A 23,366-nucleotide genomic window follows, 5' to 3' on the forward strand; every position below is an offset into this window, starting at 1 on the left:
GAACCAGGACAGTAGATTCCAGGGCAAAAAAAAAAAAAAACAAAAAAGCGCCACAAACCTCAGTGCCGCTGTTTAAGCCAGCGCAGTGAGTGGCCACAGGGGAAAACAAACAGACCATGGCGCCTCTTCAACAGGCAACTGGAACACCAACTTAAAAAAGGCTCTGAGGCAGGGAGCCAGGCGATCAGGCTCGGCTGGCCCCACCCCCGCAAAAGAACAGCAACCAGAAACTCTGGATTGAGAGTTTCACAGCAAGCACAGCTGAACCCAGGACGGTCCAGCTCTGTGGGGGAGGAGCATCCGGAGGCACCCCGCCGTTGCCAAGGCAACCCGCCATTGCTGAGGCAGCCCGCCATTGCCGAGGCAACCCGCCACAGCAGAGACTCTGCCCCAACAGAGGCGGGCCACCATCGCCAAAGCAGTTCTAACTACACACATATAAACAGGACTGCAGGGAAGTTCACTCGGCAGCGGGGCAGAGCCCACAGCAGCTCAGCAAAGCTGCTATAGGCCGACAGTGACTAGGCTGCCTCCTTGCTGGGCTGGGCAGGTCTAAAGGAAAGAAAAAAAAAAAGAAGGCGGCAGCATAACGGAAACTTATAAATAAAGCCCTAAATCCCTGGGACAGAGCACCCGGGAACAAAAAGCAGTTTATGAGTTCTGCTGCAGCAGACCTAAAAGTACCTGCCCAGCAGCTCTGAATGAACAACAACAGAGCTCACAGCTTACCATTTGAGCTCCTATAAAGAAGAGACCATCTCCTCAAGCAGCTCCCTGACCCCTATATATCAAAAAGACACCTCATAAAAGAGAGATCAGATTGACACTAGGCGGGTATCCTTCTGGGACAAAGATAGCAGAAGAAGAAAACTGGTAACAACCCTTGCTGTTCAACAGCTGCTGCAGGTGAACCCCAGGCAAGCAGGGCCTGGAGTGAACCTCAGCAGACCTACAGCAGAGGGGCCAGACTGTCAGAAGGAAAACCAAGAAACAGAAATAACCTCATCATCAACAAACAGAACGTCAATCTGAAAGATTTGAGACCCAATCTGAAAGCCAGCAACTACAAAGTCGACAGGTGGATAAATCCTTAAAGATGGGAAGAAACCAGCGCAAAAAGGATGAAAACACCCGACACCAGAACATGTCTCCTCCTAAAAGGGATCACAACTCCTCACCAGCAAGGGAACAAGGTTGGATGGAGAACGAGTGCGATGAAATGACAGAATCAGACTTCAGAAGGTGGGTAGTAAGAAACTTCTGTGAACTTAAAGAACATGTTCTAACCAAATGCAAAGAAACTAAGAAAAAAGATTTGATGAAATGGTAACGAGAATGGACAAAATAGAAAGGAATATAAGTGAATTGATGGAGCTGAAAAACGCAACACGAGAACTTCGTGAAGCATGCACAAGTATCAACAGCCGAATTGACCAAGCAGAAGAAAGGATATCAGAGGTCGAAGATCAACTCAATGAAATAAAACGGGAAGGCAAGACTGGAGAAAAAAGGGTAAAAAGGAATGAACAAAGTCTCCAAGAAATGTGGGACTATGTGAAAAGACCTAATCTACGTTTGATAGGCGTACCCGAATGCGACAAAGAGAATGAATCCAAGCTGGAAAATACTCTTCAGGATATTATCCAGGAAAACTTCCCCAACCTAGCAAGGCAGGCAAACATTCAAGTCCAGGAAATACAGAGAACACCACAAAGATATTCGTCAAGAAGAGCAACCCCAACGCACATAATCATCAGATTCACCAGGGTCGAAATGAAGGAGAAAATACTAAGGGCAGCCAGAGAGAAAGGTCGGGTTACCCATAAAGGGAAGCCCATCAGACTCACAGCAGATCTCTCAGCAGAAACCCTACAAGCCAGAAGAGAGTGGGGGCCAATATTCAACATCCTTAAAGAAAAGAACTTTCAACCCAGAATCTCCTATCCAGCCAAACTAAGCTTCATAAGTGAAGGAAAAATAAAATCCTTTGGGAACATGCAAGTACTCAGAGATTTCGTCACCACCAGGCCAGCTCTACAAGAGCTCCTGAAAGAGGCTCTACACATATAAAGGAACAACAAGTACCAGCTCAACTAAAGGGCAAAACAGCCAGCTAGCACCAAAATGGCAGTATCAAATTCACACATAACAATATTAACCCTAAATGTAAATGGACTAAATGCCCCAATCAAAAGACACAGACTGGCAAATTGGATAAAAAGACAAAACCCATCGGTGTGCTGTATCCAGGAAACCCATCTCACATGCAAGGATACACAAAGGCTCAAAATAAAGGGATGGAGGAAGATTTACCAAGCAAATGGAGAGCAAAAAAAAGCAGGAGTTGCAATTCTCATCTCTGATAAATTAGACTTTAAAGCAACAAAGATCATAAGAGACAAAGAGGGACATTACATAATGGTAAAAGGCTCAATGCAACAAGAAGAGCTAACGATCCTAAATATATACGCACCCAATACAGGAGCACCCAGATACATAAGGCAAGTTCTTAATGACTAACAAAGAGACTTAGACTCCCACACAATAATAGTGGGAGACTTTAACACCTCATTGTCAACATTAGACAGATCAACCAGACAGAAAATTAACAAGGATATCCAGGACTTGAACTCAGACCTGGACCAAGCAAACCTAATAGACATTTACAGAACTCTCCACCCCAAATCCACAGAATATACATTCTTCTCAGCACCACATCACACCTACTCTAAAATTGACCACATAATTGGGAGTAAATCACTCCTCAGCAAATGCAAAAGAACGGAAATCGTAACAAACAGTCTCTCAGACCACAGTGCAATCAAGTTAGAACTCAGAATTCAAAAACTAACTCAGAACCGCACAGCTTCATGGAAACTGAACAACTTGCTCTTGAATGTTGACTGGATAAACGATGAAATGAAGGCAGAAATAAAGATGTTCTTCGAAACCAACGAGAATGAAGACACAACATACCAGAATCTCTGGGACACATTTAAAGCAGTCTCTAGAGGAAAATGTATAGCAATAAGTGCCCACATGAGAAGCAAGGAGAGATCAAAAATTGACACCCTATCATCAAAACTGAAAGAGCTAGAGGAGCAAGATCAAAAAAACTCAAAGTCTAGCAGAAGACAAGAAATAGCTAAGATCAGAGCAGAACTGAAGGAGATAGAGACACAAAAAACCCTTCAAAAAAATCAATAAATCCAGGAGCTGGTTTTTTGAAAAGATCAACAAAATAGACCACTAGCCAGATTAATAAAAAAGAAAAGAGAGAATAACCAAATTGATGCAATAAAAAACGATAAAGGGGATATCACCACAGATTCCACAGAAATTCAAACCATCATCAGAGATTATTACAAACAACTCTATGCACACAAACTAATAAACCTGGAAGAAATGGATAAATTCCTGGACACTTGCCTCCTACCAAGCCTAAACCAGGAAGAAGCCAAAACCCTGAACAGACCCATAACAAGGTCTGAAGTTGAGGCAGCAATTAAGAGCTTACCACCCAAAAAAAGCCCAGGTCCAGATGGGTTCACAGCTGAATTCTACCAGACATACAAAGAGGAGCTGGTACCATTTCTTCTGAAACTATTCCAAACAATACAAAAAGAGGGAATTCTTCCCAAATCATTTTATGACACCAACATCATCCTCATTCCAAAACCCGGCAGAGACTCAACAAGAAAAGAAAACTTCAGGCCAATATCCATGATGAACATAGATGCAAAAATCTTCAATAAAATACTGACAAGCCAATTGCAACAGCACATCAAAAAGCTTATCCACCATGATCAAGTAGGCTTCATCCCGGGGATGCAAGGCTGGTTCAACATACGCAAGTCTATAAACGTAATTCACCACATAAACAGAACCAAAGACAAAAACCACATGATTATCTCAATTGATGCAGAGAAGGCCTTTAACAAAATTCAGCAGCCCTTTATGCTAAAAACCCTCAATAAGCTAGGTATAGATGGAACGTATCTCAAAATAATAAAAGCTATTTATGACAAACCAACAGCCAATATCATACTGAATGGGCAAAAACTGGAAGCATTCCCCTTGAAATGTGGCACCAGACAAGGATGCCCACTCTCACCACTGCTATTCAATATAGTATTAGAAGTTCTAGCCAGAGCAATCAGGCAAGAAAAAGAAATAAAGGGCATTCAAATAGGAAAGGAGGAAGTCAAATTGTCTCTATTTGCAGACGACATGATTGTATATCTAGAAGACCCCATCGTCTCAGCCCCAAACCTCCTGAAACTGATAAGCAAGTTCAGCAAAGTCTCAGGATACAAAATCAATGTGCAAAAATCACATGCATTCCTATACACCAATAACAGACTTAAAGAGAGCCAAATCAAGAACAAACTTGCATTCACAATTGCCACAAAGAGAATAAAATACCTAGGAACACAACTAACAAGAAATGTAAAGGACCTCTTCAAGGAGAACTACCAGCCACTGCTCAACGAAATAAGAGAGGACACAAACAGATGGAGAAACATTCCATGTTCATGGTTAGGAAGAATCAATATCGTGAAAATGGCCATACTGCCCAAAGTAATTTACAGATTCAATGCTATCCCCATCAAGCTACCAATGACCTTCTTTGCAGAACTGGAAAAAAACCACCTTAAACTTCATATGGAACCAAAAGAGAGCCCGCATAGCCAAGTCAATTCTAAGCAAAAAGAACAAAGCGGGGGGCATCACACTACCAGACTTCAAACTATACTACAAGGCTACAGTAATCAAAACAGCATGGTACTGGTACCAAAACAGAGATATAGACCAATGGAACAGAACAGAGGTCTCGGAGGCAACACAACCTTTCTACAACCATCTGATCTTTGACAAACCAGACAAAAACAAGCAATGGGGAAAGGATTCCCTGTTCAATAAATGGTGTTGGGAAAGCTGGCTAGCCATGTGCAGAAAGCAGAAACTGGACCCCTTCCTGACACCTTACACTAAAATTAACTCCAGATGGATTAAAGACTTAAACATAAGACCTAACATCATAAAAACCCTAGAAGAAAATCTAGGCAAAACCATTCAGGACGTAGGTGTAGGCAAGGACTTCATGACCAAAACACCAAAAGCATTGACAACAAAAGCCAAAATAGACAAATGGGACCTAATCAAACTCCACAGCTTCTGCACAGCAAAAGAAACAATCATTAGAGTGAATCGGCAACCAACAGATTGGGAAAAAATTTTTGCAGTTTACCCATCTGACAAAGGGCTGATATCCAAAATTTACAAAGAACTAAAACAGATTTACAAGAAAAAAACTAACAAGCCCATTCAAAAGTGGGCAAAGGATATGAACAGACACTTTACAAAAGAAGACATACGTGAGGCCAACAAACATATGAAAAAATGTTCATCATCACTGGTCATCAGAGAAATGCAAATCAAAACTACATTGAGATACCATCTCACGCCAGTTAGAATGGCAATCATTAAAAAATCTGGAGACAACAGATGCTGGAGAGGATGTGGAGAAATAGGAACACTTTTACACTGTTGGTGGGAGTGTAAATTAGTTCAACCATTGTGGAAGACAGTGTGGCGATTCCTCAAGGACCTAGAAATAGAAATTCCATTTGACCCAGCAATCCCATTACTGGGTATATATCCAAAGGATTACAAATCGTTCTACTATAAGGACACGTGCACACGAATGTTCATTGCAGCACTGTTTACAATAGCAAAGACCTGGAACCAACCCAAATGCCCATCGACAATAGACTGGATAGGGAAAATGTGGCACATATACACCATGGAATATTATGCAGCCATCAAAAACGATGAGTTTGGGTCCTTTGTAGGGACATGGATGAACCTGGAAACCATCATTCTCAGCAAACTGACAGAAGAGCAGAAGATCAAACACCGCATGTTCTCACTCATAGGTGGGTGTTGAACAATGAGAACACATGGACACAGGGAGGGGAGCACTACACACTGGGGTCAGTTGCGGGGAAATAGGGGAGGGACGGTGGCGGGTGGGGAGCTGGGGATAGATAGCAAGGGGAGAAATGCCAGATGTAGGTGATGGGGAGGAAGGCAGCAAATCACACTGCCACGTGTCTTCCTATGCAACAATTTTGCATGTTCTTCACATGTACCCCAAAACCTAAAATGCAATAAAATAAACAAATGGAAAAAAAAAAAAAAAAGTTCCTCTTGCCTAGTGACATCGTAGCTGTCAAAACGCCGTAACAGGAGGCATTAGCCACATTTGTGGTGATGCTGGTATAAATAAACCTGTGCTGTCAGTCATATAAAAGTATAGCACATACAGTTATGTATATACAGTACATAATACTTGCCAATGATAATAAACAATGATTTTGTTACTGGTTTATGTACTTACTATAACACATTTATATTATTTTAGCATGTATACCTGCTCCATGTGTGCTACTGACCCTGCAAACCTTTTCGTGGGGCAAGATGTGGAGGTGGAAGACAGTGATAGTGACAATCTTGACCCTAGGTAGGCCTATGCTAATGTGTGTGTGTATTAGTCCATTTTCATGCTACTGATAAAAGACATACCCAAGACTGGGCAATTTACAAAAGAAAGAGGTTTAGTTGGACTCATAGTTCCATATGGCTGCAGAGGCCTCACAATCATGGCGGAAGGCAAGCAGGAGCAAGTCACATCTTAACATGGATGGTGGCAGGCAAAGAGAGAGCTTGTTGTGCAGAGCAACTCACCATATCTCGTGAGACACATTCCCTATCACGAGAACAGCACAGGAAAAGCCTGCCCTCATAATTCAATCGTCTCCCACTGGGATGCTCCCACAACATATGGTAATTATGGGAGTGACAAGATGAGATTTGGGTGGCAACACAGACCCAAACTCTATCAATGTATATCTTAGATTTTAATGAAAAAGCTTTAAAAAGTAAAAGGAAAAAACAAAAATTGAAAAAAGTGTATAAGTAAGGATACAAAGAAGGAAAATATTTTGTGCAGCTGCACGATGCATATTTTCTTTTTTTAAGATGGAGTCTTGCACTGTCACCCAGGCTATAGTGCAGTGGTGCAATCTCGGCTCACTGCAATCTCCGCCTCCTGGGTTCAAGCAATTCTCCTGCTTCAGCCTCCCGAGTAGCTGAGACTACAGGTGTGCACCACCACGCCCTGCTAATTTTTTTGTATTTTTAGTAGAGACAGGGTTTCACCGTGTTGGCCAGGATGGTCTTGATCTCCTGAGGTCATGATCCGCCCACCTCGGCCTCCCAAAGTGCTGGGATTATAGGCGTCAGCCACCACGCCTGGACCACAATGTGTGTTTTAAGCTAAGTGTGATTACAAAAGAGTCAAATTTTTTTATATTTAAAGTTTATAAAGTAAAAATGTTACAGACTAGGTGCAGTGGCTCATGCCTGTAATCCCAACACTTTAGGAGGCCAAAGCAGGAGTTTTCCTTGAGCCCAGGAGTTCAAGATTACAATGAGCTATGACCATGCACTGCACTCCAGTGGATGACAGAGCAAGACTCTGCCTCTAAACAATTTTTAAAATTAAAATTGAAATAAAAAATTAAATTATAGAAAGCTACAGTTTAACAAAGAAAAGTATTTCTGTACATGTTATGTAGCCTGAGTATATTTATAAAGTCTACAATAGTGTACAGTAATGTCCTAGGCCTTCACATTCACTCACCACTCACTCACTGACTCACCCAGAGCAACTTTCAGTACTGAAAACTCCATTCATTGTAAGTGCCCTATACAGGTGTATCATTTCTATTTTTTTAGACTGTGTTTTTGCCAAACTTTTTCTATTTTTAGATACACAAATACTTAAAATTGTGTAACAATTGCCTATAATATTCAGTACAGTAACATGTTATGCAGGTTTGTATAGTACTTACTGTACGGTAGCCTAGGTGCCATAGGCCAGACCGCACAGCCTTGATGTGCAGTAGGCTCTACCATCTCAGTTTGTGTTAGCATACTCTATGATCACACAATGATGAAATGCAACTAACAACATGTTCCTCAGAACTTATCCCCATCATTAAGCCCTTCATTAAGGGATGCATGACTGTATTTAGTGTCTTAGGTTCTTGTTATCAAAGTGTGGTCTTGGGTCCAACGGCATGGCATCAACTAGGAAACTAAGAAATGCAGGGCCTCAGCCAGCTTCCATCCAACTCACCCTCCTCAATCCAAATCTTCACTTTTAATGGCATCCCAAATAATTTGTGTTAGTTTGAGAAGCACCTCCCAATACATTCAAAAAGGAACCTGATTCATTCCTAATATACCAAACATTTGATATTATCAGGCTTTCAAGTATGAACAGTGATACTGCATACAACCCTACTTGTACAAATATAAACTGCCGAAACCACTTTGGAAAACAATTTGGCATTATCTACAAAAACTGAGAGGCATGTGTCCCACAATCTAACATTTCCATCCTTAAATCCTTGCCCTGAAGAAATTCACACTGTACACCGTAAGACACATGAAATATATTCTTGGTAGCATTATTCATGCCAGCAAAATAAATGGAATTAATCCATGAGAAAGGATAAATTGTGGCATATCTATTAAATGTAATATAAGAATAAGGATATGATAAACACAGATTTCAAGAGAGTGCTTACATTTGGTGAAGTGATATAAAAGCACCCAGGAGTTTCCAAAGGTATTGGTTACACTGTTTAAGCTTGGTTGTGGGTACCTAGTGTTCATTATTGGTCTTCAAATTGTGTATATACAAGAGTGCTTCAATGTGATTGATACTGTGATGGATGTTATTACTACTCCCTGTTACTGCTCCCCTCCTACAGGAGGATTCCTGTCTTTACCTGCTACCATATGATTTGCAGGGACTGTAAGAGAATTACACTTCCTCATCTCGACTAGCACCAGGTTTAGCCATGGGATTCCCTTTGGCCAACAGAATAAGAGCAGCAGCAACACCTACAAACAGAAACAATTCAGCTATGTCTCTTTCTTCCCTCTGTCATGAGAATGACATGTCCTAGGCAGTTGCTCCTTCTTCAGGCTGGGTCCCAAGACAACGACACATGGAGAGATACCGCGACCACAGCCACCCCATGGCAATCCACAGGCTACACATAGCAGGAGAAAGAAATAAAGCTCTGCCCCGGAAAGCCACTGAGAGTTTGGAATTGTTTATTACCACAGCAAAACCTAACAAAAGCTAACTTAAAAAGTGTATGTTTCAAAAAGTAATCTGACCCACAGATTCCTATCCATTTTAGTTTAGGAGAGTCTCTCTGATATACTGAGCATTTAAAGATTCCAGTCTATGATCAAGGAGTTTAAAAACACTGGCTTCCAAACATTCGAATCTCAAAAACCAAAATTTCCTCCCAAAATTCTACAAAGTTAAAAACAATCTTTTCCTAAAATATAAGTAAATATTTTAACACCAAAAATGTAGAAAGGACAAAATCTCAGACTAAACGGCAGTCCTTTTCACTGAACACGCTTAGACTTGCAGAAAGTTCATTTCATGTTTCCTGCAAGAGCTCTGTCATAGTTTACCACTGGTTTAAAGAGTCATGTCAGGGATCATTGACTTAAAGGAAAATAAGATCAGACACTACTTATGAATTCAACCTCACAAAAATAAAAAAAGCATCTTGTTCTGTCACTCAGGCTGGAGTGCAGTGGTGCAATCATAGTTTACTGAAGTCTCAAACTCCTGGGCTCAAGTGATCCTCCCACCTTGGTCTCCTGAGTAGCTAGGACTACACGTGCTAGACACCACACCCAGCTAATTTTTAAATATTTTGTAGAGACAGGGTCTTGCTATGTTGCCCAGGCTGGTCTCAAACTCCTGGCCTCAAGTGATCACTTCTAGGAAGAGCATAGAGCAGGGGCCTACGCCTCCCAAAGTACTGGTATTATAAGCATGAGCCACCACGCCCAGCCACAAAATGGCTTATTTTTAAAAATAAAGAAAATAAAGTATATTGTATGTGTGTGGATTTACCAAACCAGAATCTTGGAGGAACTCTGCCTATTGTACTAAAAGAGGTATTGTGTTCCATTGCAGAAGTTAAAAAACAACTCAGGAAGTCCAGCAGAGCTGAGAGTCAGAAGACACAGGTCATTCCTAATTACTAAGAAAGGTATTAAATGGGAGTTTAACATTTTGTTTTGTTCCCACAACAATTAAAAAAAAAAGTTTTAATGCAATCTATTACCACCATTTCATTTAGTTGAAAATCTCAAAACTTGTTGAGCAGGTATATTTATATAAACACTAAAATCCACAGTACTATCTCTCACACACACACACACACACACACACACACACACACACACAGAAATTGACTTATTTTATGGTTATTTTCTTTTTTTCTTCTTTTTTTTTTTTTTGAGACGGAGTTTCGCTCTTGTTACCCAGGCTGGAGTGCAATGGCGCGATCTCGGCTCACCGCAACCTCCGCCTCCCGGGTTCAGGCAATTCTCCTGCCTCAGCCTCCTGAGTAGCTGGGATTACAGGCACGTGCCACCATGCCCAGCTAATTTTTTGTAGTTTTAGTAGAGACGGGGTTTCACCATGTTGACCAGGATGGTCTCGATCTCTTGACCTCGTGATCCGCCCTCCTCGGCCTCCCAAAGTGCTGGGATTACAGGCTTGAGCCACCGCGCCCGGCCTTATTTTATGGTTATTTTCTATCCTTACTTTTGCCACTCTGCAAGAGTACATTCTGTTCTTTTCACTTTTTCTTTTTTTTTTTTTGAGACGGAGTTTCGCTCTGTCGACAAGGCTGGAGTGCAGTGGCCTTATCTCAGCTCACTGCAACCTCTGCCTCCAGGGTTCTTGCAATTCTACCGCCTCAGCCTCCAGAGTAGCTGGGACTACAGGTGCATGTCGCCATGCCCAGCTCATTTTTTGTATTTTGGTAGAGATGGGGTTTTACCATGTTGCCCAGGCTGTTCTCAGCCTCCTCAGTTCAGGCAATCTACCTGCCTCCGCCTCTTGAAGTGCTGGGATTACAGGCGTGAGCCACTGTGCTGGCCTTTCATTTTTTCTTTAAGTATACTTCCTCTAAGTTTCTGTTTGCTATTAAAAAGAAAAAAAAAAAAAGCTCACCTCTAAAATGGAATGAAGTTATCTGAAAGTACCTTCTTTTTATCTACTTTTTTTTTTTTTTTTTTGGCTAGGGCACAATGGCATAGCCCTGTAATCCCAGCACTTTGGGAGGCCGAAGAGGGCAGATCACCTGAGGTCAGGAGCTCGAAACCAGCCTGGCTAACATGGCAAAACCCTGTCTCTACTAAAAATACACAAATTAGCCCAGTGCGGTGGTAGGTGCCTATAATCCCAGCTACTTGGGAAGCTGACGCAAGAGACTCGCCTGAGCCCAGGAGGCGGAGGTTGCAGTGAGCTAAGATTGCACCATTCCACTCCAGCTGGGCAACAGAGCAAGACTCAGTCTCAAAAAAATAAAAAGAAGAAAGTCTCTCCTTTTCATCTCCCCGTCCCCCCCCTTTTTTTTTTTTTTTTTTTTTTGGCTAAAATAAAGTTTGCTCCTAGCCAGGCGCAGTAGCTCACGCCTGTAATCCCAGCACTTTGGGGGGCCAAGACAGATGGATCACCTGAGATCAGGAGTTCAAGATCAGCCTGGCCAACAGGACGAAAGCCCATCTCTATTAAAAATACAAAAAATTAGCTGGCTGTGGTGGCAGACACCTGTAATCCCAGCTACTCAGGAGGGTGAGGCAGGAGAATTGCTTGAACGCAGGAGGCAGAGGTTGCAGTGAGCTAAGATTGTGCCACTGCACTCCCACCTGAGCAACCGAGCAAAAAAAAAAAGCTCCTAAGAAAAATCTTGACCTTTTGGCTTAACCTAAAAACTTTCCACTGAAACTGAATTCAAGAACTCACATGGGTTTAATTTAAGAAATAGGGAGTGATGTCAAACTTTCTTAACAAGCTGGGGAACATGGAGGAGAAGTGAAAGGACAATTAACTGTCATGTCAGTAACACTGAATTGCTGCAAAATAGATGGTCCTGAATGATCTGCACAAACACAAAAGCTTGAGAGCTTGAGACATCTCAGACACAATTTAGCTGCTGATACCCCAAAGGTAGCTGATTCCATAAAACAATCACTCATTTCTAGGGTTCCCTACTGACAGGAAAGAACAATGTTATAACATTTATCAATCCTTCAGCTTCTACATGCCTAAACATTTGTAAAGGATTTGTTTAAGCCTACAGAAGCAATAATGGATATATTGAAAGAATCCTCTATATAATAAGTCCTCAATACATCTCAAATAATTTTTCAATAAAACCAGACCCAGAGCCACTGGTTTTGTTTTCAGAATCACAACCCTCAACTCCCGCCTTCCCAAAAAAAATTAATAAAAAATTTTTAAAGGAATTTTCATTTGGAAGGATACATCAAAAGCAAGCCAATGAATCAACTAAAACACAATCCAGTTAAACCAACTCTTAACTGAGAAAATTTTGACAGAGTAAATACGGTATGTGTCCAAAGAACTAACTGGTTTGCATAAACAGAGTACAGTTCATTCTATCAGATTTTATCTAGCCCCTATCAAACCAAGCAACTGAAAAGTGAAAAATATCAAATAGCTAATGCATGTGGGGCTTAAAACCTAGATGACAGGTTGATAGGTGCAGCAAATCACCGTGGCACACATATATGTATGGAACAAACCTGCACATTCTGTGCATATGTCCCAGAACTTAAAGTAAAATTAAATTTTAAAATCTGAAAAATAAGGCCGGGTGCAGAGGCTCACACCTGTAATCCCAGCACCTTGGGAGGCCGAGGCAGGTGGATCACGAAGGTCAGGAGTTCAAGACCAGCCTGGCTGAGATGGTGAAACTCTGTCTCTACCAAAAATACAAAAATAAGCTGGGCATAGTGGTGGGTGCCTGTAATCCCAGCCACTCGGGAGGCTGAGGCAGACAATTGCTTGAACCTGGGAAGCAGAGGTTGCAGTGAGCTGAGATCTCGCCACTGCACTCCAGCCTGGGCAACAGAGCAAGACTCTGTCTCTAAAGAAAAAGATAGGTAGGTAGGTAGGTAGATAGATAGATAGATAAAAAGTCAAAAATAATTCAATCATTTAACTTGGAATTCTGATTAAACTGACAGTGATGAATAAACATCGCTGCTTTTGTAATACAGGAACAAACAACTACCAAAAATGTTAGTGCTGCTGTTGTTTGAGACAAGTCAAACAGTAGATGGATAGCAAACAACTTGAACTAGAGAACTCTATTTTGAAGTTGAGAAAGTGCTTTTAAGCAACAACAAAAAAGAGGTATATTTATTTCCCCTACTCTATCTTAAACATTTCTTACATGTATCTTATTTTTTAAAAACTACCAAACACTTAATACTCTTCTCTTACAATTGACATGCGGCTGGACACAGTGACTCACACCTGTAATCCCAGAACTTTGGGAGGCTGAGGCAGGTGGATCGCTTGAGCCCAGGAGTTTGAGACCAGCCTGAGCAACGTGCCGGAAACCCATCTCTACAAAAACATAAAACTTAGCCAGTCATGGTGGCACATTCCTGTGGTCTCAGCTACTTCAGAGACTGAGGAGGGAGGATCACTTGAGCCTGGGAAGTCGAGGCTGTAGTGAGCCATGATCGTGTCACCACACTCCAGCCTGGGCTATAGAGTGAGATCTTGTCACCCCAGAAAAAAAAAAAAAAAAAAAAAAAAAAAAAAATTGACATGTTAAATTCATTGATTTCCTGCAAACTATTTCAGAGAACGTTACCTCATCACTCAGCACCCCCTCCCCTATATATAGTCATAGAACATTTATTTAGAAATTATAGCTATAGAATGCCTTGCTACTAAAACTAGTATTTTTGCTTTTCTTCAAAAAAAATTGAGCCAGCTTACAGAAGTGATAGAAAAAAAAGAAAAGGAAAAAAAGAAAAAAAAAATTGAGCCAGATTTTTTTTTTTTTTTTTACTTCAGCAGTGAGAAAACTTACAACTACATCTGAAACTCAAATTTTATATTCAATTTACTCATCTAATGTTATACTCCTGGTTTTATTTTAGCTGGCACTCTGTAAGTTGCAGTGTTTATGTTTTATTCTTACGTACTCTACCTTGTCACACGGAGTCAGCTTATAAAAAATACCTACAAGAAATAGTGATTTCTCTGGCACTTATAAATCTGAAATAGCTAAATTTAGAAACTAAATAACTGCAGTTCATTAGCATTACAAATGAGCAGAAATTGTTATTCAGGATTCATAGAAAAGTATACTTCCATACTTCACCCTTAACACATTTTTATCCTCTCAGAGTTCGATTTTTAAAATGCAAAACCCACTGGGGAGCCAAATTAAAATATACACTTGACTCTTTTTCATTAAACTGATAGTTAAAAGCTTCCAGAATTCTAAGGTGCAGAAAAGATGCCAATGGGTCCAAGTTTAAAAGGGAAAAAAGCAAAAGCCTTTTTAAGAGAAGAGAAAGAAAGAAAAAGAGCCAATGTATCAATGTTTAGAAGAAAAAGTTCTCTTTTTAAGTAAAAGGAAAAAAGTTACTTGCCATTGGTAAGGTTATGCTTTTTATTCTACAATTTTAGTCCATGAATCTCTCATCATTTTTATGGCTATCAAATAACAAATACTTACTTGGAGCACTCATCCACAAGCCCTTTTCTTTCCCCTGTCCCCAGAGAGAAGCAGCGCTCTACCCTGAGCTGGTGGCATGGAAGCACATCAGATGATGAGGTGGCAGTGCAGGACAGCCTCCACACCAAGGTCTTCCTTAGGTGGTGGCCTAACATCACCTTCCCTCACCAGGATACCCAGGGGATAAAACCAATCTTCTACCTTCCCCAAACTGCACTTTCTGTAAATCAGTTCGAGTGTGCCAACTCATCAGAACAGACTAAATTGAGATTAGTAAATCACAGGTGCACAGTATCATGTTACTCAATTATCTTGGCATCAAATTGAAACAATGACCTAACTCTGAGTTCTTTACTCACTGCAGTCAAGTCTCTCTTCTACCCTTTGGTCAGGGCTGGGCACTATTTTATTCAAATACCAGTTTGTCTGTTTGTTTTCAAAAGAACTCTTCTGGAAGGTTCTAAGCCCAACTTGAAATTTAAGCTAAAACTACTCTCAAAACCATCCCAAAGGCCAATTTAGCTGTCATATAGTGGTCTTTGCTCATAAAAATTCCCAACTACTTTGGGAGGCTGAGGCAGGAGAATTGCTCGATCCTGGGAGGTGGAGGTTGCAGTGGGCTGAGATGGAGCCAGTGCACTCCAGCCTGGGCAACAGAATGAGATCCCGTCTCAAAAAAAAAAAAAAAAAATTCCCAACTACCCTTCTTTCCAAGATTATTTAAAAGTGTGTTTCTAATATCCATTGGCATAGAGTTCTCTTTTATTGTTTTTATATTTTTCATAAAAGTAGTATGCATTCAATGGAATAAAAAAGATAAACAAAAAACGGTTTATCCTGAAAATCCACCATCCAGAGATAGTCATTGATGACATATTGGTATGTATAAATTTACTATATTTTTTCCAAATACATGTTTAAAACAAAAATAGGCTCATATTGGACACACTGGTTTGCATCCTGCTTTTTTCATTTCATAAAATATCCATAAAATTTTCTTAATCAATATTATGCTACAGTTATCTTTAAATAAAAGGCAACAGCTTCATTCAATTAATACATCCTAAATACTTTCAGACAATTCAGAATTCTGCTGTATTCCACTATTTCACAGCCATGACTCACTCATATCTTATATTGGTTACATGATTGTGAATAAATAACTACAACCCATAACCTCCAATGTGAAGCCAAGTTACCAAGTCCACGGTGTATCTCCCCTTCAATCCATCACATATAATTCAAAATTAAAATAATGACCAAAAAAACAAGTATCAGAGTCACAAAAAGGTATGATATTTTCACCATGAATTCCACTTCATTGTTTTTACAAAAATTATAAAACATTAAATTTTTTTTAAATCTCTTTTGGTGACCTTTTCTAGTGCTCAAACGTTTTTTGATTGCATATTAAGCATTGTTCCCAGGGGTCGAGAAAGGAATAGATTTTTTTTGTTCTAAGAAGTAGCATAAGAGTTTTAAATTCAGGTTATAAAATCCATACACAATCAAAATCCCATATCTGAGTTTACAGATTTCAATCAGGCACTTTTTTTTTTTTTTTTTTTTTTTTTTGTAGAGACATGGTCTCACTCTGTTGCCCAGGATAAACAGGATGAGGGGCAGTGGTGTGATCCTGGCTCACTTTTTCCTTGAACTCCTGGACTCAAGCAATCGTCCCACCTCAGCCTCCCTAGCAGCTGGAACTACAGGTGCATGCCACCATACCAAGCTCATTTTTAAAAATGTTTTGTGGAGACAGAATCTAACTACATTGGTCAGGTTGGTTTTGAACACCTGGCCACAGGCTGTCTTCCCACCTTGGCCTCCCACAGAGCTGGGTTTACAGGTGTGGGCCACCACGCCTGATCCAGGCACATTTGTAAAAGGAGAACACTAATTACTTATTCAAAGTTGTATTATTCATGTGGAATCTTTATGGCAAGTACTTTATGCTATGTTTGAAACTGTACAAAGCTTACTGAGATGTTTGCAATGCTTTCATTCGATGAAATGATATGACTTGTATTGAGTGATTTTTATGGGGAAATTTCAAGTGACTTGTCAAATCTTCACATTTCAAATAAGAAAGACAATCTGCCTCCAAAAATTAACTGTCAAGAAGTGTCAACACACTAATGATAATGAGAGCAGTTAAGAGCTGGGGCTTCAGAGTCAAGTTGGCTTACATCGTGACTTTCACTGTGGACCTATGCCTCTATACCTCAGTTTTCTCATGTAAATACATCTCCTTCGCTGGTTTATTGTGAGGATTAAGTGACTTAATACATACAAAGTGCTTAGAACAGAGTTCAATCAATGTTAGCTAATATTATCATCATTCATTACTATTTTACATTTTTATAAAAGACTCAAAACCTAACTTCCCACCTCTTTCTTATTACTAAATATGCTATGTCATACAATCACAAAAATGTTATACATTGCTGTGCTGAATTGCCGGCTTTTAATTTATTTTTTTCTTTTTTTCTTTCTTTTTTTTTTTTTTTTTTTTGAGACAGTTTCACCCTGTCGCTGAGGCTGGAGTGCTGTGGTGCAATCTCAGGTGGCACATTGCAACCTCCACCTCCTGGGTGGAGCAATCAAGCGATTCTTCTGCCTCAGCCTCCTGAGTAGCCGGGACTATAAGCACGTGTCACCATGCTTGGCTAATTGTTGTATTTTTAGTATAGAAATACAAATTTCTTGGCTAATTTCACCATGTTGGCCAAGCTGGTCTGAAACTCCTGACCTCAGGTGATCTACTCACCTCAGCTTCCCAAAGCTGGGATTACAGGCATGAGCCACCATGTGCAACCACTGGCTTTTAAGATGAACTGTTTTGTTCAAATTTATAAATTGTTTTGAACAATTAGAACAAAATTTTTTGTTCTAATCTATAAAAAAAATCAACTGGATTTTAATATTTATATTTTATATGACATCCCATTTTTCACTAAATTAAATTGCCAGTATATTTTTTAAATTACATTTATATTTTACATATATATATATATGCACTGACCAATATGAATACATATTAAACAGTACATATATATACCAAAAAGTGTAACTCTTCACAAAACCACAATGTTTTAAAAGGAAAAAAAGACAATGAAAGTTGGACTAGGAACTAGCCCTAATACTGTTTTTTAAGTATAATATCTCATATTTTAATTTATAAAAGACATCTAAATAACATTTTTATAATTTACAAATAAACCAGATTATCTTAAATCTTATGCTAATGAACTAAGTCTACTCAACCAGAACTCATGAAAGCATTTGAATCCACCATGGTTTGCCTGGGGTCATTTTGAAACTCCACTAATCTAGAAATGCGACAACAGAGTTTTCTGACTTTTCTTGGAAATAATTAAAATTGTTACTGTGGAAATTCTTTATTGTTTCTTATCTAAAAGACAGGCGACAATAGCAGATATAATGAAGAAAATAGCAGCTGAGCTTTTGGGATGCAGGGATTCCTAATAATTTTGCTTTCTTTTTTTTTTTTTTTTTTTTCTTGAGACAGAGTTTTGCTCGTGTTGATCAGAATGGAGTGCAGTGGCACAATCTTGGCTCACTGCAACCTCCGCCTCCCACGTTCAAGTGATTCTCCTGCCTCAGCCTCCCAGGTAGCTGGGATTACAGGCATACACCACCACGCCTGGCTAATTTTGTATTTATAGTAGAGACGGGCTTTCGCCATGTTGGCCAGACTGGTTTCGAACTCCTGACCTCAGGTGATCCATCCACCTCAGCCCCCCAAAATGCTGGGATTACAGGCATGAGCCACCACGCCTGGCCTCTTTGTCATATTTATAAGAGTAGCCTTTCATTAAGTTCATTGGATAATGACAAAAAAAAAATGTTTATTTCTCCAGGAAGTAGTCCTTTGGCCTAATTTGCTTCCTACATCATTTATACTTACCAGGAATATAAATAGCTTATCAAAATGACACCCTCAGACTAAAAAAACATTGCTCCAAAGACATAAAGTCTAATCAACAAGTCCTCCAAAAGATATAGAAACTTAAACCTAAAGGAAAGGAGATCACCCATTCTATCTACATCAATACTATGTAAAGCAAAAAGAATTGCTTCCTCTTATATATATTGACTTCATTTTATCTTTTGTAAAAAACCTAGAAGATAGGTAGTTCATCTTTCACAGATTAGAAAATTGCATCTCAGAGAGGTCAAGTAATATGCCCAAAGTTAGGACGTTAGTATGATAAAGACACAATACTTGAGTTGGTCACTTTCTGACTAACCAGTTAATGATAAGGAAGCCACTGCAGACATTTCTCTATGTTATAATCCTCTAGCACCAGCGTACACGGCCATGGGCACGAGAATGATAGAACCAAGGTCCTTCCAGTGTTCCCTCTCAGCTCCTTTCATCCCCAGCACTGGAACCCAGTAAACTGGATTCAAGTTATTTTTGAACACAGTTTATAGCTCAAGAATGCAAACAGCTCCTTTTTCTTTTTTTTTTTTTTTTTTTTTTTGAGACAGAGTTTCGCTCTTGTTACCCAGGCTGGAGTGCAATGGCGCGATCTCAGCTCACCGCAACCTCCATCTCCTGGGTTCAGGCAATTCTCCTGCCTCAGCCTCCTGGGTAGCTGGGATTACAGGCACGTGCCACCATGCCCAGCTAATTTTTTGTATTTTTAGTAGAAACGGGGTTTCACCATGTTGACCAGGATGGTCTCGATCTCTTGACCTTGTGATCCACCCGCCTTGGCCTCCCATAGTGCTGGGATTACAGGCTTGAGCCACCGCGCCCGGCGCAAACAGCTCCTTGAATCCAGGTCTGACCTCTGATTCATAGGTGAACCATTTCTACACTGTCTTCTGTGACTCAATTAACAAATGAACAAATATTTTCAGAAGACTCAGAAATGTAATCATATGATAGATTGCCTTGTTTATAAGTACCAATATAAAACAGTGTCGAAGAAATAACAGACCACTGATAACTTTAGTACCTGCTCCTGGAATGCTCTTACTTTATAACATATTACGTCACTTATTTACACGATGATCATCCTTTACTAGTCTATAAGCTCTTGCTACAAAATTCTGCATATAACCCACACAGTATTAGACAAAATGTAAGTGTTCACCAACTACAAGTTGAAAGGAGGAATGAATAAAATAATGGTGCACTGAACCTTTTTCTTTTGAGACAGAGTTTTGCTCTTGTTGCCCAGGCTAGAATGCAATGTCGTGATCTGGGCTCAATGGAATGGAACCTCCACCTCCCGGGTTCATGAGACCTTATGGTTTTATAAGGGGCTCTCCCCACTTCGCTCCTCACACTTCTCTGTCTCCTGTTGCCATGTGACGAAGGTCCTTGCTTCCCCTTCACCTTCCACCATGACTGTAAGTTTCCTGAGGCTTCCCCAGCCATGTGGAACTGTGAGCCAATTAAACCTCTTTCCTTTATATATTAGCCAGTTTGGGGTATTTCTTTATAGCACTATGAGAACGGACTAACACAGTCTCACTACTTTCCCCAGGCTGGTCACGACCTCCTGAACTCAAGCCATCCTCCCACCTCAGCCTCCGGAGGTAGTTGGGACTACAGGCACTGCGGCTGGCTAAACCTTTTATTTTTAATGCAGAAGAACCCTTGATTTAAATTAAACCCTTTGTGAAATCCCAGTATATAAAACCATTTTGCAAAAGCAAAGCAGTACCTGTTGAAGCACCCTGGTTTTCACCTGCTAGATCCCCATATTACCCAACTTGAGAAGACCCTGAAACTCTTCCTCACAGTTTAAAAACCCCTGGGTTAGAAAAAGATCTGGAAGGCAAACATCAAAGTGCTCAAAGCATTTACCTCTAAAGAACTGGGTGTGCCTAGATAGAGGTGGCTGAGGGAGGGGTAGGCAATAGTAAAAAGCAAGATTGAAATACCATTTCCACTTTTTTTGATTCTACATATTTTTATATTAAATGAACTTTTGTTTGAGTAATTTTTACTTGTTTATTTAAAAATTAACAGAAAGAAAAAGTATTTTTAATGGTTAAACTTTTTCAAATGGATTGACAAATTTGTGTAAATAATTTCCCTATAGCAGGACATTATCTTGGCTAAATTACATTGCAATGAAAACGAGTATCTCTGTGCATAATCCTTTCACATATTTAGAGTTATTTCCTTAGGAAAAATTTGTACAAGCTAACAGTTTCCATTTAGTTCTATAATGCACTGCTTAAAATAAGACTCTCTGGAATATAAAAAGATAAAATTATCTGAGTGCTTTTTAAAAGCCATCCCATATTAGCAAAATTTGATTTTGGCATTCCAGTTAAGATACATAAACCCTAACTGAAAAATGAATGAGCAAAATTTTCACAAGTCAAAAATTTACTAAGATAAATTTGAATCGGAGCTGAAATCTCCTTACCTTTTATGAATTATTCTTAACTTCTTTTGCCACTTATTAGAACCAAACACTGAAATAATTTTTCCTTCATGGTTGGGTTTCACAATTTAATTCTGTGAAGTCATAATACTGTGACAGTAGAATCATTCTCTGGCAACAAACTGACATCATTAAATTCTTATTTGTAAATTCTTTTGGGTATATGGATGTTCTACTTTCATTTGCTAGAACAAAATCTATTTTCTGTTGACTCTTCATTAAGCTCATGTGATTGATATATTTTAACTCATTTAGGTTGGTGCAAAAGTAATTGCAGTTTCTGTCATTACTTTTAATTGCAAAAGCTGTAATTACTTTTCCACCAACCTCATAATTTATTCCTTTTGTCCTCAGCCATTTTTCTAAAACTGCCTTTGGGTGAGTGCTCAGAGAATGTCTCTAAGTTCAAACAAAACAGAAATGATTTCTGGATTGGCTGCTCCTTTGAGCAATCTGTGTCACTGTCCTGCACTCCCTGGGAGGAGAAACATCAAAACCAGAATGTTTATTGTTCTTTCTATTATCTCTCCTACTCTTTTAACATAAGAATACCTTTTGTTGAATTATCTTTATAATAAATGTATGCAGTTCTAGCACTAAACATGATTTCAACTGAGAAAAAAATTTTGAATGAAAACTTTTTCTTTGTTCCAAAACAGATTTACTAGAAACAGCAACATCATGTCTGCTACTGCATAATGTTCCTAATATTCAAGGCATTTAGACTCTATCAACAAAGATTTGCTTAGTCTCTATATTGTGAGCCAGGCACTATATTAGTTGCCAAAGATTCAATATGAAAGGACAGAAGTGAAACTTGTTGTCGCAGATCTTTTGGTCTTAGTGCAAAGGTACACAGGCAAATGCATCTTTATGAACTGGGAGATTCTAATAACAAAAACAGTGGGAAGGTTCTTTACAAGAAATAGGTTGGAACCAGGTTTTGGAATACCTGTAATGCTGGGCCAATGAATTTGAAGCTTACATTTGAGTTAAGAAAGACCAGGTACCCACAGAGATCTTTTTGTAAGGATCTCTAATCAGGCCCTGATTAGAATTTTTCAATGGCTTGTCATTTCCTCTAAGATAAATCCAAATTCTTTAATAAGGTTAACTAAATCCTGCATAAATACCCCTACTTACCTCTATAATCCAGTAAGTATCTAAGAGTGACACACCCTTAGTTTTTATTGTATTTCTTTGAAAAAAAAAAAAAAAAAAAAAACATGGGAATTACAACTCACTAACTTGCTTTCACAATCTACTAGTAGGTGCCCACAGTTAAAAAACAAATGTGACTTTAGTGTACCACATTCTCACGCCTATTGGCCTTTCCACATGTTCCTTTTGCCCAAAACACTTTTGCTCAACCTCACGCTTCCCTTTTACCTAGTTACTCCCTATTCAACTTAAGATCTCAGCTCTTAAACATCATGTCTCTGGCCCTCATAGATAAGGTCCCCCTCTTCAGTGGTTCCAAAGCACTCTACACTTAACTTTATTAGCTTATTATGCTTTATTGTAATGGTACTTGTACTAACTATTTTTCTAGGTTATAAACTCCTAGAGCAAGGACCCATTCTTGTTCTCTACTGAATCCCAAAGCCTAGCCCAGTATCTGTTACGTATCAAGACATTCCATAAATATTTAACCAGTACTGGTAAAACAAAGAAATAGACTTGAATAATCTATATATTTAATTACACACAAAAAAAGATCATTCAAAAGTTTCTAAGAGATTTAGTAATTTCCAAGGAAAATATATAGTCAGTTCATTTTCATATACGGTGAATTAGTTCCTAGGCTAACCTACAAAACACTATTTATTACCCACAACACACTTGACTATGAGACAATGGCTGTTTACTTTTTTCTCTGCAATGACAACAGAACTTTCACTCCTCTAAGTAAGAGAAAACAAACTAAAGGAACACTTTTCTTTCTCTCCACCCCCATCACTAGTTCCTCCCAGGGAAACAGGAACGTGACTTACCTAATTGCTAGGATAGGTATAAAGGTCAACGTTTCAGACAGGCTCCACCCCTGAGCTCTCACTGGCTCTCTTGGACTTGCTATGCCCTCAAGGAGAGAAAGTTTTCCTTTCCATTCTAACTACTACAAGATAAGCTCCTTAGGACAGGACTTTCCCTTCCATTTCCTGGTGCAACAGTTTCATCTGGGTAGGTTAGTTAAGAAAGAACAGTAAGCATGGGTCTCAGCTCAGTTCCCCAGTCCAGCTTT

The 23,366-nt window shown here is 39.5% G+C and overlaps 1 protein-coding gene across 4 annotated transcripts in view; it reads right to left on the reverse strand.

The window, feature by feature from the left end:
* The window catches only part of SLC41A2 (solute carrier family 41 member 2), a 175,136-nt gene that overhangs the window by 146,153 nt on the left and 5,617 nt on the right, over positions 1–23,366 (reverse strand). The window contains exon 1 of one of the 4 annotated variants that reach the window (XM_032299930.1): positions 14,688–15,294. The exons of the other annotated variants lie outside the window; for them this stretch is intronic. The gene's annotated coding sequence lies outside the window, so the exon portion shown is untranslated. Of the gene's footprint in view, positions 1–14,687; positions 15,295–23,366 lie in introns of those variants that run through there. 4 annotated transcript variants of the gene reach the window in all.

The sequence above is a fragment of the Sapajus apella genome, unplaced genomic scaffold, assembly GCF_009761245.1.
Source record: "Sapajus apella isolate SASKATOON/1434 unplaced genomic scaffold, GSC_monkey_1.0 scaffold2, whole genome shotgun sequence".
Taxonomy (NCBI): domain Eukaryota; kingdom Metazoa; phylum Chordata; class Mammalia; order Primates; family Cebidae; genus Sapajus; species Sapajus apella.